This window comes from Chiloscyllium plagiosum, chromosome 2, assembly GCF_004010195.1.
Source record: "Chiloscyllium plagiosum isolate BGI_BamShark_2017 chromosome 2, ASM401019v2, whole genome shotgun sequence".
NCBI classification, from domain to species: Eukaryota; Metazoa; Chordata; class Chondrichthyes; order Orectolobiformes; family Hemiscylliidae; genus Chiloscyllium; species Chiloscyllium plagiosum.
This window is the reverse complement of record NC_057711.1, coordinates 140,110,135-140,125,829: the sequence shown is the minus strand read 5'-3', so window position 1 is coordinate 140,125,829 and position 15,695 is coordinate 140,110,135. Positions and strand designations below refer to the sequence as shown.

Here is a 15,695-nt window from a genome sequence, read left to right as displayed (position 1 = left end):
TTTAAGAAAGAGTTGGATAGAGCTCTCAAAGATAGTGGGATCAAGGGTTATGGAGATAAGGCAGGAACAGGATACTGATTACGAATGATCAGCCATGATCATATTGAATGGCGGTGCAGGCTCAAAGGGCTGAATGGCCTACTCCTGCATCTATTGTCTATTGTCTATTGGCTATCTCATGATGTCTGGGTTGATGCACTTCAGAACAGTGAAAGTGCTAAAGGACACACACAACAATCTGCATATCCCAAATAGTGTCCAGATGTGTTCAGAAAACTGCTGCTTCCAATCAACTTCACTTGCTTATCCTTTACCTCTGGGGCAGTAAAGATCTTTGACATGGCAAGTTGCATAAAAAAGTCTTCAATGATCAGCATGTGTACTAAGATCACTTCAATGTTTTCTAGAGGTCCTGCAGAGCTAAGCATACTCTTAGCTTTCCAGGTTGTTATCAATTTGTTTTTGCTGCGAGTTCAATTTATAGAAGATGTCATTTTCTTGATTGCTCCATCATTTCCAGTTTCTCTATCTCGTCTTTCAGGCTGGATTAGAGGTCAGCTAGGACTCTCCTCAACAAATATTGAATTGGGTTTACACACTCATCTATTTAAATATAATATTCACCAAGAAGATCTCCATGACTTGGGAAAACACCTTTGCAATTCTGTTTGGTAGTCAATGGCCTGGTGTTAAGCAAAACTCTGCATCTCTCTCTGGTACTCGTAGAGTCACCAGTCCAAGCTTTAGACTTGTTGCAGCCAAGATGTAACTGTTTGATTTTGCTGCATGGCGGTTGTTCCAAGTCCTATAACATCGTATGATTCATCAGAACCATTGTCTGGCATCTTTCAGTGATCTTTATTGGTTTGCTTTTTTAGATTAGATTCCCCACAGTGTGGTAACAGGCCCTTCGGCTCAACAAGTCTACACCAACCCTCTGAAAAGTAATCCACCCAGACCCATTTCCCTCTGACTAATGCACCTAACACTATCAGCAATTTAGCATGGCCAATTCACTTGACCTACACATCTTTGGACTGTGGGAGGAAACCAGAGCACCCAGAGGAAACCCACGCAGACACAGGGAGAATGTGCAAACTCCACACAGACAGTCGCCTGAGGCTTGAATCGAACCTGGATCCCTGGTGCTGTGAGACAGCAGTGATAATCACTGAGCCACCGTGCTCTGGTTTCCTCCCACAGTCCAAAGATGTGCAGGGCAGGTGAATTGGCCATGCTAAATTGCCCATAGTGCTAGGTGCATCTTTGGAGGGTCGGTGTGGACCTGTTGGGCCGAAGGGCCTATTTCCACACTGTAGTGAATCTAACCTTTGCTTCTTTCCATCTAAACATTGCATGTAAAATGATTCAGCTTCCTGCAGTTGGAGCACTGTTTTTCCCAGGCTGGACATGTTTCTTTTCATGTGCTGTCCTTTGCAATATTTACATCCTGGACTCTAGCTTTGATCTTTCTGCTGCCTTGTGTAAACATGTCCTCCATTCTTCCCAAGCTGAAATGTTAAGCACACACTGCTTACAAACACCATTTGTCGAAGGTTCAAAATAGTTCATTAAGGCCTTCAATGTTTCTTCAAACTGGCCTTTTAGCTGCTCAAAGTGCAGTGCAGCTTGGAGTACTGTTCCCCATCACTAAAAACAATATTGCTACTCTTCCTTGCTCAGGTTTTCTATGTCTATCTCATAATTTCGCCTGTGATATGGGAAGAAATTCCAATTCTGTCTCACATCACCTTTCTTCGCAACAGGAGTAGGTGTTGGTCCCTTTAAGGATAAGGATGAGTGCTAAGAGAAGAGTCATGTGACCTGCTAGTCCAACCAGGAATGAACTTGGGATCTGCATGAGGCCTGAGGCGGCTTGCCAGCAGTTGGATCTGGGAGGCACATGTGGGGATTATGTAATGTACTCTGTAACTAAGTTACAATAAATCATTGTTATATTAGTCAACCGTAGTGTCAAGTTTGAAGTTATCACAGTAGGGACAGGAAAATTCATAGCCATACTGACTTACCATATTGAGCCATATTTACCAAACTGAGCCATACTCAATTACAGAATGCAGTTCTAATTATTCCTTATGGCTCCCTACTGTGGTTTGCTCTCTTATAGTTTTCAAAATCCACACAATTTCAGCTGCATTCTGCCAATACCATGTTCCATATGCATGCTGTTAATGGTTTATCTCTCTCAACAGAAATATCTGCATCCAAGGTCACATGACAATGGCAAGGTAAAATGTACAGATGAAATTTTTAAAATATTGCCAACCAAATATCTCCCAGGCGAAACAGAAAGGAAGTTGACTCTTTAACACTCTCATGTTGTTAATTTTCACCATGAGATTCAGCTTCATGGTTGTATTCCACTCTTGAGTATTAATGGTAGGTGAGGGATCGAGCGATGCTCTAGAAAATTCTAATGCGTGAGGTCATAACATAGTCTCTAAGCTTCAATAGGATACTTCTGTCAAATGTTTCATTGACCTGTATTTATGGTCACATATCAATCTTAAAGGGAGACACAATGCAACAAGCTGGCTGCTCAGAGAACAGAAGTTAGAGTTTTGCTTGTACATTGAAGTTAATCCTACTAAAAAGTATGTGGAATTCTGAAATATTGGTTGCATCCTGCATAGAAGACGATAACTAGATGATAAAATCCATAAGGTAATCAAAGGAAAACCTCTTCCAATACTCTTTCCTATTAATGGGCTGAAGTGTCTCTTGTGGGAATTAAGCTTGAACCTTATCCTATAATTCTGCATTGCACATGGATAACACCACAGTTTTTACAATATCCCTGTTTGGACATTATAGAAAAAAAATGAACATCATTACAAATATGTAGATTTGTTGTAATATTGTACATCCCTGATCCTGATAAAACATGCCCTACTTCTTCTCAGGATTTGGCAATAATTTGTTTTCGTACTTTCAACTACACTCTCGAGCCCTGTACAATCCATCAGACAGTTAATGTTACTAACTGGCACATTTTAGCAAATGTCAATAGTTCATTTTTCTCTTAAATCTCACCTGTCATTGACCAAGTCTTTAATGCAGTAAAGTGTTTTTGTTTTTCAGCTTGAATGAGTGCCCATAGATTTTCTTTCATTGTAAGTTAAGGTTGAAAGTTTTTCCTACAGTTTCTGTCAGCTCTGAGTAGTCTTGGTTAATATCAGAGTACATGGCTGCTCTTGTGATTCCTACAGCAACACTCATGCACTATTCAGATTCTAATTAGAGCCTCAACAAATCAGTGGCTCTTTGAAACCACTGAAGGTCACTTACATTTGGCTGTGTCCTTTAATTATAAAGTTACAGATTGTATCTCTCTAAATTACAAAGCAACTTTGATGCCAACCTCAGAATACTGGTGAGATTTACACTTCCAAATGGGGCAAATCTTGGTGCACCTTTGCCCTCGTCTTTCTATTCCGTCATGATACTATTTTGTTGTTCTAAATGAGACCATCAAATTTAAAAATGGAAACTGGTTGACTAATGCAAGGCCAGCATTGCAAAATCTGGCTAACACAACCCTGGAATCATGCGAAAACATGACAATTTTCTCTCAGTTGCTGCTCCTAGAACAGAGAAAACCCATGAAAGAAGAGTTGATTCCCTGCCAGATCCTAGGAGAGGGATTCGCACTCGCAGGACCTGAGTCCATTACAGTGTTCTAAAATTTGTCAACTTCCAGCTCTAACCCTCATTCCCAAGTGCTTGCACTCTTTCTTCTCCAGAAACAAAGCTGCCAGTCCCACCAGCAGGAACATTTCAGTTGTAACATTCCCTGCTGTTGTCAGGAGAGGGGATCAGAAATCACCCATTTCTGTTAGCTCTATGTATGAAGGAGTTGGTTGGTAGCTAAAAATCCAGGAAAATCCAATATCCAGCACGCTCTCACTCCTGAGAGTACTGACGTTGGGGCAGGAATGTACCTATATTGGGATTGTTCATGCGTCTGTAAAATGCCTTTGGTTTGAATGAGAGGTACGGGGCCATGATGGGTAAATGTGATTCGCTTATTTATTCACAGGGAGAATAATTGCCGTCTGGGTTAGTTGGGACCAAATGGTGCATTTTGTTGGTGTGATTTCAGGCATATCCTTGAAGGAGACAAGTGGAAGAGATTTCTCTGGCTCTTTCTCAACACTCGTTCCACCATTTGACTGATTACTGTTGCAGTCAGCACAGTTTACCACCATTTGACCAGCTAGGCCCTCAGCTGAGACTGTTTAGCCCTGAGGTAACAAGATGGCAAGTATGAAGTTGAGAAAGCAAATATGGATATTCAAGAGACAATTTAATTGACCATTTCTACTTGTAAAGTTTTCTGCTAAACTTCCCATTGCCTAACACCCTGTCTCTTATATGCATATGGTTACCTGGAAGAGTGACAAGCTTGCAATATGTTGGAACTTGCAATATTGATTCGCAGTCTAGATTAGAGTGGTGTTGGAAAAGCACAGCAGGTCAGGCAGCATCCGAGAAGCAGGAAAATCGATGTTTCGGGCAAAAGCCCTTCATCAGGAAGGGCTTTTGCTGGAAACGTCGATTTTTCTGCTCCTCGGATGCTGCCTGACCTCCTGTGCTTTTCCAGCACACTCTAATCTAGACTCTGATCTCCAGCATCTGCAGTCCTCACTTTTGCCCAATGTTGATTCCCAGTTCAATTTCTCAGGATCATCCACTTCTGCCGACAATGACAACAGTTAATGTCATGCCCATGACTTGCCCAACCTTGTTGTTGCTGTCTCTGGCTGAATTCAGAGCAGATTCTAGCCCTCGTGGTCTCCAACATCCAGGCTGAAGGAGAGCGCCTCAAATGCCTGGTAGGAGACTGGGGCACCTCCGTGGAATTTCCTGCCCCTGAGCCTCCTGTCTTCTCTCCTCAGCGAACCTGACATGTTTATGTATTGATGGTGCATTTATTTTCCCATGTGCCAGATAGTGGCAGCCTGAGCAGAATATGAAACAATCACCAGGCTCTGGCCATTGAATAAAAAAAAAACGTTGTGCCTTGTCATGTTCACTGTGTCAAACATATGTCCTCTGAGCTTTCTTTGACTGAAGTTTTTTCTGACTTGAATTCATCATACTAAAATTCAAGCAGTTAACGTTGGCGTTTGGCTACATTGTACAAGATCTTATTCATGTGACTGCACTCTATTATGCATCATTTATAGCAAATTTTTAACCTCATAACAAATGTGTAAATTGGAGATTTACACGTTAAAGGCACTCACAACTGAAACCCACAATACACTTTACCAAGGTCTGAAGGATCTGGACAGACTTGCTTTCAATAAATCCCTCACTCTCACAACCTATTCATCTCAAAACTGCTATTGTAACCTTTTGCAAACAAGATTCATCATCAAAGACATGTGGTGCTGTAAAATATATGGTGGTCTTCCAATGGCAATGACTCCAACACGAGTATTACCTGTGGAATAATAAAGATGCGTGGCACATGCATCATGTTATTGAACACTAGATGATCACCAGGTGGAAATGAATGTATTGTAGCAACTACGGTTCAAGATCTTTTCTTGCTTGTTTTGTTATTCTTTTTTGGAATAATCTCGAAAGGACTGGAAGCTAAAACAGCCAGTTATTGATGAACCAATGCCGAGGTTTACTGTGATACAAACAAACAGCACTGACAAACAAAATCTGACAACAAGCCGCATATGGAGATATTAGGACTGATGACCAAAAACTGAGACATGGAGGTAGGCTTCAAACAAAGAATGAAAGGAAGAAAGGGAGATAAGCAAGGCAGGAAGGCTGAAGGAGGACGTTCCAGAGTGGAAGACGCAACTGACAATGGTGTGAAATAATTATAGTCCGGGATGCTTATGAGGCTAGAACTGGTATTGGGCAAATATATTGGGTGGTTGAGATAATTCAAGTTACAGGGTGAGAGAGGGTGCAAGGCTAAAGACAGAATTGAAATCAAGGATCAGAATTTTACAATCATGGCATTGCTTAACTGTGAGCCAATCAGGGGCAAAACAAATGTATGGGACCAAGTTAAGATATGGTCCAGAATTTTAGATGAGGTTCAGTTTATTGGGGCTGCAGTAGAGGAGACTGATGAGTGTTGTTGAACAGACCAGCTTTGCTCATCTTTAACTACCCTGGATGCCGTTAACAGTCAATCACGCTGCCATTGGCCCTGTAGGCCAGACCCATTTTTGTTTCCACATACCTTCTGAGGAGAGACTGGTCAGTAGGAAAGTAGCTTCGGCAGGGTCCAGAGCAGCAGTGGCTTCAGAGGCAGCTTTAATGGTGGCAGTATTGTGGGCCCAAGGCCTGGCGGCGGCAGCAAGGTGGCTACAGAGTCAGCTGGCTGGTGTGCCAGGAACGGCACTCTGGCAATGACGTCGAGGAGGCAGCTATTAACAGTTGTGGAAAGTTGGACTCTCTTAAAGTTTTTTAAAATTACTCAAAATGTCACTGATGCATGGTGACTGTTTAAACTTCTCACTGTATTTTGTATGGAATACACATGACAATAAATGATTCAAATAAATGTTTCCAGGTATTTATCTAGAAAAACTCAGGGCTATCTTAAACACATTTACAGTCTTCCTAGAATACAATATCCATTACTGTGCACATTACTCAAGATGTGCTATCACCCGTGTCCTTTATAACTGAAGTATAACCTCCCTACTTTTGTATTCAGTTCCCCTCGTGTTAAATGATAACATTCCTTTAGCTTTCCAAATTATTGGTTCTACCTGCAAACTAACATTTTGCGATCTATATACAAGGATTCCCAGATACATCTGCATTGCAGATGTTGCAATTTTTCACTGTTTGGATAATATGCTTCTTTTTTAATTCCTCCTATCTAAATGTAAATTTCATACCTTCCCACGTCGTACTCCATTTGCCATACCTTTTCCAACTCAGTTAATCTTTCTAAATTTTATTGTAGTCTTTTCATGTTCTTTTCATAACTTACTTTCCTCCTTATTGTGTTGTCAGGAAATTTGGCAGCTATACCTTCCATCCCTTCATCTAAGTTATTTATATTAACTGCAAACATTCAAGATCCCAGAACCTGTTTCATAATCCATGTGGGACACTGCTTGTTAAATCTCACCAACCTGAAAACCACCTATTTATGCCGACTCTGTTTCCTGTTAACCAGCCAATCTTCTGTCTATGCCATCAGCTTTTATGTTTGATAATTACTTTTGATGTGACACATTATCTGTATAGTACATTTACTGATTCCCCTTTAGACACAGCATGTTAACTCCCCAAAGAACGCCAATTGATTGGTCAAACATGTTTCCTTTTCTCAAAATCATGTTGTCTCTGCCTGATTACCTTGAGCTCATTCAAGGACCCTGCTATACTTCTTTAATAATAGTTTCTAACATTTTCACTGTGCCAGATGTTAAGCTGACTGTCCAATAGTTTCCTATTTTTTGCCTCCCGCCCCTTTCACTAACTTCCAATCTCATGGGACTGTCCACAAATCAAGGGAGCTTTAGAAATGATATCTGTAATGATCACATCAGTCATTGTAGACTTGAAGATGAAATGGATCAGACCCAGGCACTTGTCAGTTTGGACCTCCCATATGTTATTCTGTACCCCTTCCCCTGCAGATCATAATTTTCTGCAATTCCTCCCTCCTTCCATTTCCTGATTTATTGCAGCTTCTGGAATGTTTTTTGTAATTTTTACATTGAAGACTGACACAAAATATCTGCCCTATTCACGTCATTTCCTTATTTTCCATTATTAGTTCTCAAGGCTCACTTTCTATATGACCAATGCTCATTCTGTTAACTATTTTCTTCTTTAAATGCTTATAGAAACTCTTACCATCTGCGATTATATTTGCAGCTGACTTTCTCTTGTACTTTTTTCCTCTTCATTAATTTTTGATCATTTTCACTGTTTGTTATATTCTGACCTGCCACCTGTCTTTGCACAATTATGTACTTTTTATTTTAGTTTGACATCTTTAACCTTTTGATGTAACTATGGATGATGGGTCTGTCCCAAGGAAACTTTCTTAACCATTGGAATACATTTATTCTATATATTCTGAAATTTCTCCTTAAATACCTGCCATGACATTTCTATTGTCCTATTCTTTAATCTAATTTAACTGAATTTGTCAATTCACTTTAGCCTGCTCTGCTTTCATAAACCTCCTTACTTAACATTTTAGAAATACCCACAGACCCACCCTTCTCCCTCCAATTAAATGTAAAAATCAATCATCTTATAGTCATTGTTACCCAAGCGTATCTTAGCTGTGAGATAGTAACTAGTAACTAATACAATCTCTTTGTACAGTACCAGATCCAATATAGACTGCTCTCTGGTTGGCTCCAGAATGTGCTGTTTTAAGAAATTATCCAATCCAATCCTTTGCCCATCTATTCCTGTTGATACTGAGATTGAAATCTTCCACATCTACTGGATGTTGAACAAGCAATTTGACAGCTTGGTGAAGCTGAGTGGTGTGATGTCAGCCTACATGGGAAACCTGATATTGTGCTTTCCAATGATGTTACTGGAAGGCAGCATCTGGATAAGAAATAAGAAGGGGACACAAGACTCAATGGTGTGGGTGTGAGAAGAGAAGCCATTGCAGAAAATACCTGTCTCTGAACGCACGGGGAAGAATCAAACTAGGTAGGTACAGCTTCACCCACTTGGGAGCTGGGGTGGTGTGGTGTGGCCGAGCCATGTTGAGTGCTATATACAAATCAGGATTGTATGGGCTGAATGGTTTCTATGGTCACTGTCACACAGGCTGCTTCGTTCCTGTACCAGGTGCAGGAACCTGATTGAGGGAGATATTTAAACATGGAGTTCCTGGAAAAATAGGAATGCGTTGGATGTGACGGTACATAACAAGAGTCTGAAAGGGAAAAGGAGCCTGGAGACAGGGCAGCAGCTTACATGGTCATGAGGGTCAGGGGTTTGTTTTGAAGGGGAGTGATGGCAGAAGATTCCAAAGGCAGGGTGTGTGCCTGAGGGCAGAAAATCATGAACAATGTCATCAAATGTAAGTCTGGCAGGGAAGTTAGGGAGTTTGATGAATTTACAATTGTTGATGTTTAGGTAATTCAGAAGGATTACAGCAACCTGCTATTGGGGGGACAAATGACAGACTAAATGTTATATAACAAATCCAAACAATCGCATATGGGTAATTAAATAATGAATTGATATAAGTATACATTGAAGGGGATATCATTCGGCACAAGGAAGACCTAGAGAAAAGGAAGGGAAGAGCTTTATGGTTTTTCATAAAGGAATGAAACCACAAAAGCAAATGTTACAGTATTTTGTAGTTATTTCTATGGAGATTAACATTGAGGCTTTAAAACACAGTGGACACCCCACTTGGGAAAGCTGTGCTTACCTTTGGTGGCTGTACTTCCAAGGAACAGACCTTCACTGGATAGAGTATAGAAAGGGACAGCAGGAATAGGTCATGTAGAGGGCAAAGAAGAAAAGGTAAGTTCTCACAACCCCAGATATGATTTACAAGGAGGCCTCAGCGAGGTACATCCTTAAACTGAACCCAAAATATTATTTGAAAGTGAATCAATCCTGTAGGACTGTTACAAGTTGGGACCTATCGTAGATACCTTCTTTGGGTCAGTGGCTTTAGTTGTTCCCATTGGATGTTGTACTCATATGAGATATGACTCATACCACCCCATATTCACTTGAATGATAGCAGCAACCTTTGCTGAAACCTGCTCACTGTGTCTTCCTTCGATCTTTCTGGAGGAAATCCGACTGAACACGAAGTTAGGAAAAGCTTGTCTTGAATCAATTGCTTTTGTTCATCTGCCCTAAGGCTTCCATTTGTAGGTTTGTGTCATATTTTGTTCGATAATGCTCCTTTGTAAAATTCTCTCATGGTATGTGGGGGTTGTTAGGTGGGCCAGCATTTACTGCCCATCCCTAGTCATCCTTGAGAAGGTGGTGGTGCGCTCCCTTCTTACCACTGCAATCCATTTGCTGTAGGTACACCCACAATGTTGTTAGGAGGTAAGTTCCAGGATGTTGACCCAGCAACAATGATGGAATGACACTTCCAAGTTAAGACGGTGAGTGGCCTGGAGGGGATCTTGCAGATTGCGCTAGTCCCATGCATCTGTTACTCTTGACCTTCTAGGTCTAGGGTTTGGAAGCTGCTGCTTAAAGAGCTTTGGTGAATTTTTGCAGTGCACCTTGTAGATTGTACACATTGCATGTCAGTGGTGGAGGAAGTTCCCAAGTGTTGTGATGACTCACTGGGCTAATGCGCTGGAAGTGGAACCCCACTATTTCTGGAGTTATCACAAAAGTTAAAGGTCCTATAATTTATGCAAGGTTCTCTAATTGACCTGACTTCCAGACCCAGGTTAATAGAAAGCAGGGACCAGGTTTCTGTGTTGAACAAATATCAAGATTTATTACAATATTTAGATTAAAATAATAGGTAAAACATTATAAACTATTGGCATGTTATATTACGAATTAAAACCTTTAACCCTTTATAAACACACCTCTTAAACAAACAAGGGGAAAAACTGGAAAGACTGTTTGGTCACCTTTGTTCCCAGGCTCTATTGTTGAGATGATCTTTATGACTCTTCTGCTGGCCAGCACATTGCCTCATTTGTCTTTCTTCAAATGTTTCCATTTATTGGTAAGAGACACAAGGTGGCTAGGTGACTCACAAAGGTCTCTGACTTGTCTGTTAAAAATCACAGCTTATGACAACTGTTCTAGGAAAGATAAACTTCAGTTTTACAGTGAGCTTTGACTGCAGAGAAGAGAGAGACAGCTCATGAAGTGGGAACTGTCCTTGGAAATTGAAATAGGCCCCAGTCCTCAAGAGTTGGGACTGTCTCCTGGCTACGGTAGTGGCTGGAGTATCGGTAACGATGAGATGGCTTTGGCAGATGTGGTGTTCTGGGTACAGTCTGCAATGGAGGGGGCTGTTTTAGTGCTTCCTCCTTGTTGTTGTGGTCCCAGGAACAGCTTTGGTGGCTGTACGGTGTGGTGGTGTCCTACAGCCATATATGAAATTAGGAAGCTGTGGTTGGGGAACAAAACATAAAATTTGTCTTAACATTGTATGCACTATTTCTTCTTTTATAATTTATATAAATAAAATAGTGTCAGATTAATTATGATGAATCATACATATTTTACTGTATTTTGATAAATACATGTAACAATTTATTACTATATACTATACTTCTGTCTCTCTGTAACTTGTTCCAAACTCCAGGCTATTCAGTTACCTGTGATCCAGTCGCACAGTTGTTGGGAGGCAAAAGGGTATTTTCCATTGACAACTGATCACTAGTCTATAGACCGAACAACTTCTTATTGCTAATAAAAGTTGCAACTGTACACCTTCTTGGCTTCAAATAGTTTACAACTTGAACTTGAATGACTGCTTGTTCAAACAGTTGTTAACATGATGCCTGGCATTTTTTTATTCACTCATGAAATGTGGGCATCGCTGGCTGGGCCAGCAATTAATGCCTGTCCCTATTACCCCTTGAGAAGGTGGTGGTGAGCTGCCTTCTTGAACAGCTGCAGTCCATATGCTATAGGTTGATGCACAATGTCCTTAGGAAAGGAATTCTAGGATTTTGATCTCACAACAGTGAAGGAGCGATGATACACTTTCAACTCATGATGGTGAATTGATTGGAGAAGAAATAGCAGGGTGGTGGTGTTCCAATGTATTTGCTGCCTTTGTCCTTCCAGATAGAAGTGTCGTGATGTGGAAGGTACAGTTTATGGAACTTTGGCATAGGCATCTGGTTACTTAGTTTTCAAAACTGCAGTCACTCTTTCAAACATTAGTTTTGAAAACAGGTCTTTCTCATTTTAGTCTACAGTCTTTTAAAACCACAAAATAAAAAGACACAGTCCTTACACCATTGTTGGAGCTTCACCCATCCGGGCAAGTGGGGAATATTCAATCACACTTCTGACTTGTGCCTTGTCAAAGGTGGACAGGGAGGAGAAGGTGAGCACTGCAGTTGCTGGAGATCAGAGTCAAAAAGTGTGGTGCTGGAAAAGCACAGCCGTCAGGCAGCATCCGAGGAGCAGGAGAGTCGACATTTTGAGAACAGGCATTGGGAAGTCAGGAGGTGAGTTATTTGCTGCAGGACGTTAACATTACACTTTACTATGTTAGAGGTGCTGTATACATGCAAGTTTTTTTTTTAATTGTTGTTGATATAAATGCTTTCCTAAAATATAAGCAAAGGATAAAACCTTATAAATAAAACTAGTGTACGAGGACATAAAAAATGAGCTGTGGATAGATTCTGGACAAATACTGTCTTAATGTTGAACAACTTCATAATTTGAAGAGATGAATTTAAGAATGGCCCAATAATCCCACCTCCTCCTTTGATATATGCAGTGTACAACACTCTTACTGGTGAATTTGTAGAACTGCAACCTCAGAACCTTCAAAAATATTGAACCAGATGCTGGTACCCTTTGCTTCATTTAGAGGCAAAAGCAGGGATATTTCAGAAAACCAAACCCAGAAAAAAAAGCATTCCCATAGACTTAAGGAATTATTTCATCAGGAGATTTTTGAACAATCTGTAGATTACCAAGTCTTGTTGTATTCTGACACTTGTCTTATAGCATTAGCTCCTGTCTCACTGTTGCCTGGCACAGTTGTTTTTTTTTATCCATTTGGGAGATGTGGGCATTATTGGCTGGCCAGGATTTATTGATTTTTCCTCACTTCCCTTGAATTGATGGGCTTACTAGGCTATTTCAGATTAAACCACATTGTCATGGGTCTAGAGTCACATGTAGGCCAGAGGAGGTAAGGATGGAAGATTTCCTTCCCTGCCATGGTAGGATTCAAACCCAGGTCCCCAGAATATTAGCTGTGTTTCTGGATTAAAAGTCTAGTGATAATGCCACTAGCCCATTGCCTCCCCTAACAATGATGGACAAAAGTTCTTCAGTGCTGACTGGTGTTACTTCTGTAACTGAATGTAACACTAAGGATCTGTTTACAAATGCTGGGGATATCCTGCAGTTCAATTTGTATGTTTGTTTAATTGTATAGGAAAGCAATCCCACTGCATTGTATATGAATATCATCTAATAACGTTGATCTTGACATCAGAAACAATGTAATGAATGTCATTTGTTGTGTATCTGCATGCCCAAACATTCAAACATGCAGAAACACACACGTAGACATGCATGTCCATGCATTCAGGGATGTAAAATTCCAATAGGAACAAGACAGGGTAAAGGGAGGAAGGGTGTTCCTGATGACCATGGAGTCCAGAACCAGGGGTCACAGTCTAAGAATAGGGGGTCAGCTGTTTAGGACTGATGTGAGAAATTTCTTCAAACACAGAGTGGTGAGACTTTGGAAGTTGCTGCCACAGAAAGCAGTTGAGGCTAAAACATTGAATGTTTTCGTGAAGGGGTCAGATTTGGTTCTTGGGACTAAATGGATCAAAGGATATGGGGAGAAAGCAGGAACAAAGTACTGCATTAAATGATCAGCCATTATCACACTGAGTGGTGGAGAAGGCTTGAAGAGCCAGCACCTATTTTGCACACACATGCATACTTGGCCTTGAGAAGGTGATGGTGAGCTGTCTTCTTGAATCACCCCCAATCCAGGAAGAGAGTTCCAGCATTTTGACTGATCAGTAATGAAGGATGGTGTGGTACTTGCAGGGATACCTGCAGACAGCAGTCTCCTCATTTGTCTCCTGTCCTTGTTTTTCTACATGGTAGGGCTTGTGGGTTTGGAAGGTTCTGTCAGTGGAGCCTTGGTGAGTTATTGCGGTACACTTTTTAGATGGCACTATTGCCTGTATGAGTCAGTGGTGAAAGGAATGAATATCGAAGGTGATAGTGGAAGTGCCAATCAAGCAGGCTGCTTTATCTTTGGTGGTGTCAAGCTTTTAAATGTTGGGAGCATTCTATAGTGGGATCTCCAGAAGCAGCTGGGGATGGTGATGGGGAGCATTGTGCAAGGGAAGTGAGCAGTTCTATGGGACGTCCCCCAACAGGTGGCAATGATGAAGAAGTTCTGTTGGAGTAGTCAAATGGACTCTCACTGGAAATGAGAGTGGCTTTAGTAGACAGACCACTGAAGGGAAGAGAGGGCAGAATACAAGATAATTCCTTGGCTCATTGTAACCTACATGGTGTAAGTGGTGTACGTAGCTTTTGTTTAGACTCAGCTTCTCTTCCTGTTTGAACTGATCTGCTACCAGTGGCATGGCCCTTGGGTCCTACAAGTGTTCAAATCATATGTTACAATTCTGTCACTTATGTCTTGTAGGTTATGGATAGACTGATAGATATGCACCACACATGCACTTGTGAAGGAATCAGGTAGGGAAAGATATATTTCAAGATTTGAAATCATGAGTTAAATTTTGGGTCCCTTTCTGCAATGGACAATACCAATACGTTTGGTTGCATTTTGAGTGGTTGATCCAATATAACTAGTGAACCACCCTGCAGTGAGGCAAAACCTAGTATTAGGTTTTCAACAGTGGGTTAGTTGGTTAAAAGGGATACATTCATGAAGGCTGAAGCTGCTCAGTTTTATAGTTGAAATTGTTAAGATGGTCAAGAAGAACGTCTGTAATTTTACAAGGAATATTGAACACAGGAAGCTAAGGGCTTCCAGCATTATAGGCTGTTCAGCACAAGTTACGTACAAGAGTTCTTCTCCTTCTGGGACCCGTCATTTAATCCCATTCTCCTGTTTGCTCCTCATAACCCTCTCTATTCTTACTTATCAAACAATTCTCCTATTGAAGAGTTTATGTCTCTGCTTTGACAGTGCCTCCATGAATGTGTTTACAATGTTGCTGTACACAGTGACGAGTGGGATTGCTCCCTCTGTGCAGTACCTTCACCCACTGTCACTAACTGTGAATCATGTCACCACCAGCACCCATCCTCTCCTCTGTGTCAATGTCATGTTTGACCTCTGCCTGCAGCAAGCCTCAAGCAGTCTATTATTTTTTTCCCATTCCTCGCACATTGGTTCTGGAAGATGGATCTTACGGATCTCAGCACAGAAGACAAACTAGTCCTTGGGGGATGGTAATCAGCTCGCTTTCAGTTTTCCCTTTTGACTCGCTGTTGCTTCAGCAACCAGAGAGAAGCAGCAGATAGAAACTGATCGCACAAACCGCCACGGTCACTTTCACTTCCCCGACACCTGTGACAAACCGTTTACAGCAAAGCACTTCAGCTGTGAGTTTTGTTGCTTTAGGATTAAAAATAAATATATAAAGAAAAACAGCTAGATCCCCAAGAGTGTTAACAAGGCAGTAATGCCTATTCAGTGATCAGACAAGAGATAAAACACTCAGAAACTTCTCTTTTGCAGTTCAGATTATTCACTTGTAAACAGTTCAATTCCATTTTTATGTTTACTTATTTTGTATTGTTTGGTGGGAGGGAGTGCTGTGTCTATTTTGCTGGTGATAATGGCCAGGCTTGGAATTGTCAAATGGGTGACCAATTTCACCCCTTAACCTCTTTAGAGTCTGCCTGCCTGCTTTTCTGACCATTTCACTGAAGTGGTCATTGTTATATGTGTATCACGTCTTTAAGATAGAATCCCTACAGTGGGGAAGCAGGCCATTCAG

General features: G+C 41.1%; 2 long non-coding RNA genes across 2 annotated transcripts in view; one reads left to right on the top strand and one right to left on the bottom strand.

Annotated features, from left to right (window-relative positions):
- Positions 1-6,614, bottom strand: part of LOC122539463 — a 29,132-nt gene extending 22,518 nt beyond the window's left edge. The window contains exon 1 of the long non-coding RNA XR_006309096.1: positions 6,239-6,614. This is a non-coding gene — a long non-coding RNA (uncharacterized LOC122539463). The remainder of the gene's footprint in view (positions 1-6,238) is intronic.
- Positions 6,615-8,628: 2,014 nt separating this feature from the next.
- Positions 8,629-15,695, top strand: part of LOC122564548 — a 74,024-nt gene continuing 66,957 nt past the window's right edge. The window contains exon 1 of the long non-coding RNA XR_006315939.1: positions 8,629-8,697. This is a non-coding gene — a long non-coding RNA (uncharacterized LOC122564548). The remainder of the gene's footprint in view (positions 8,698-15,695) is intronic.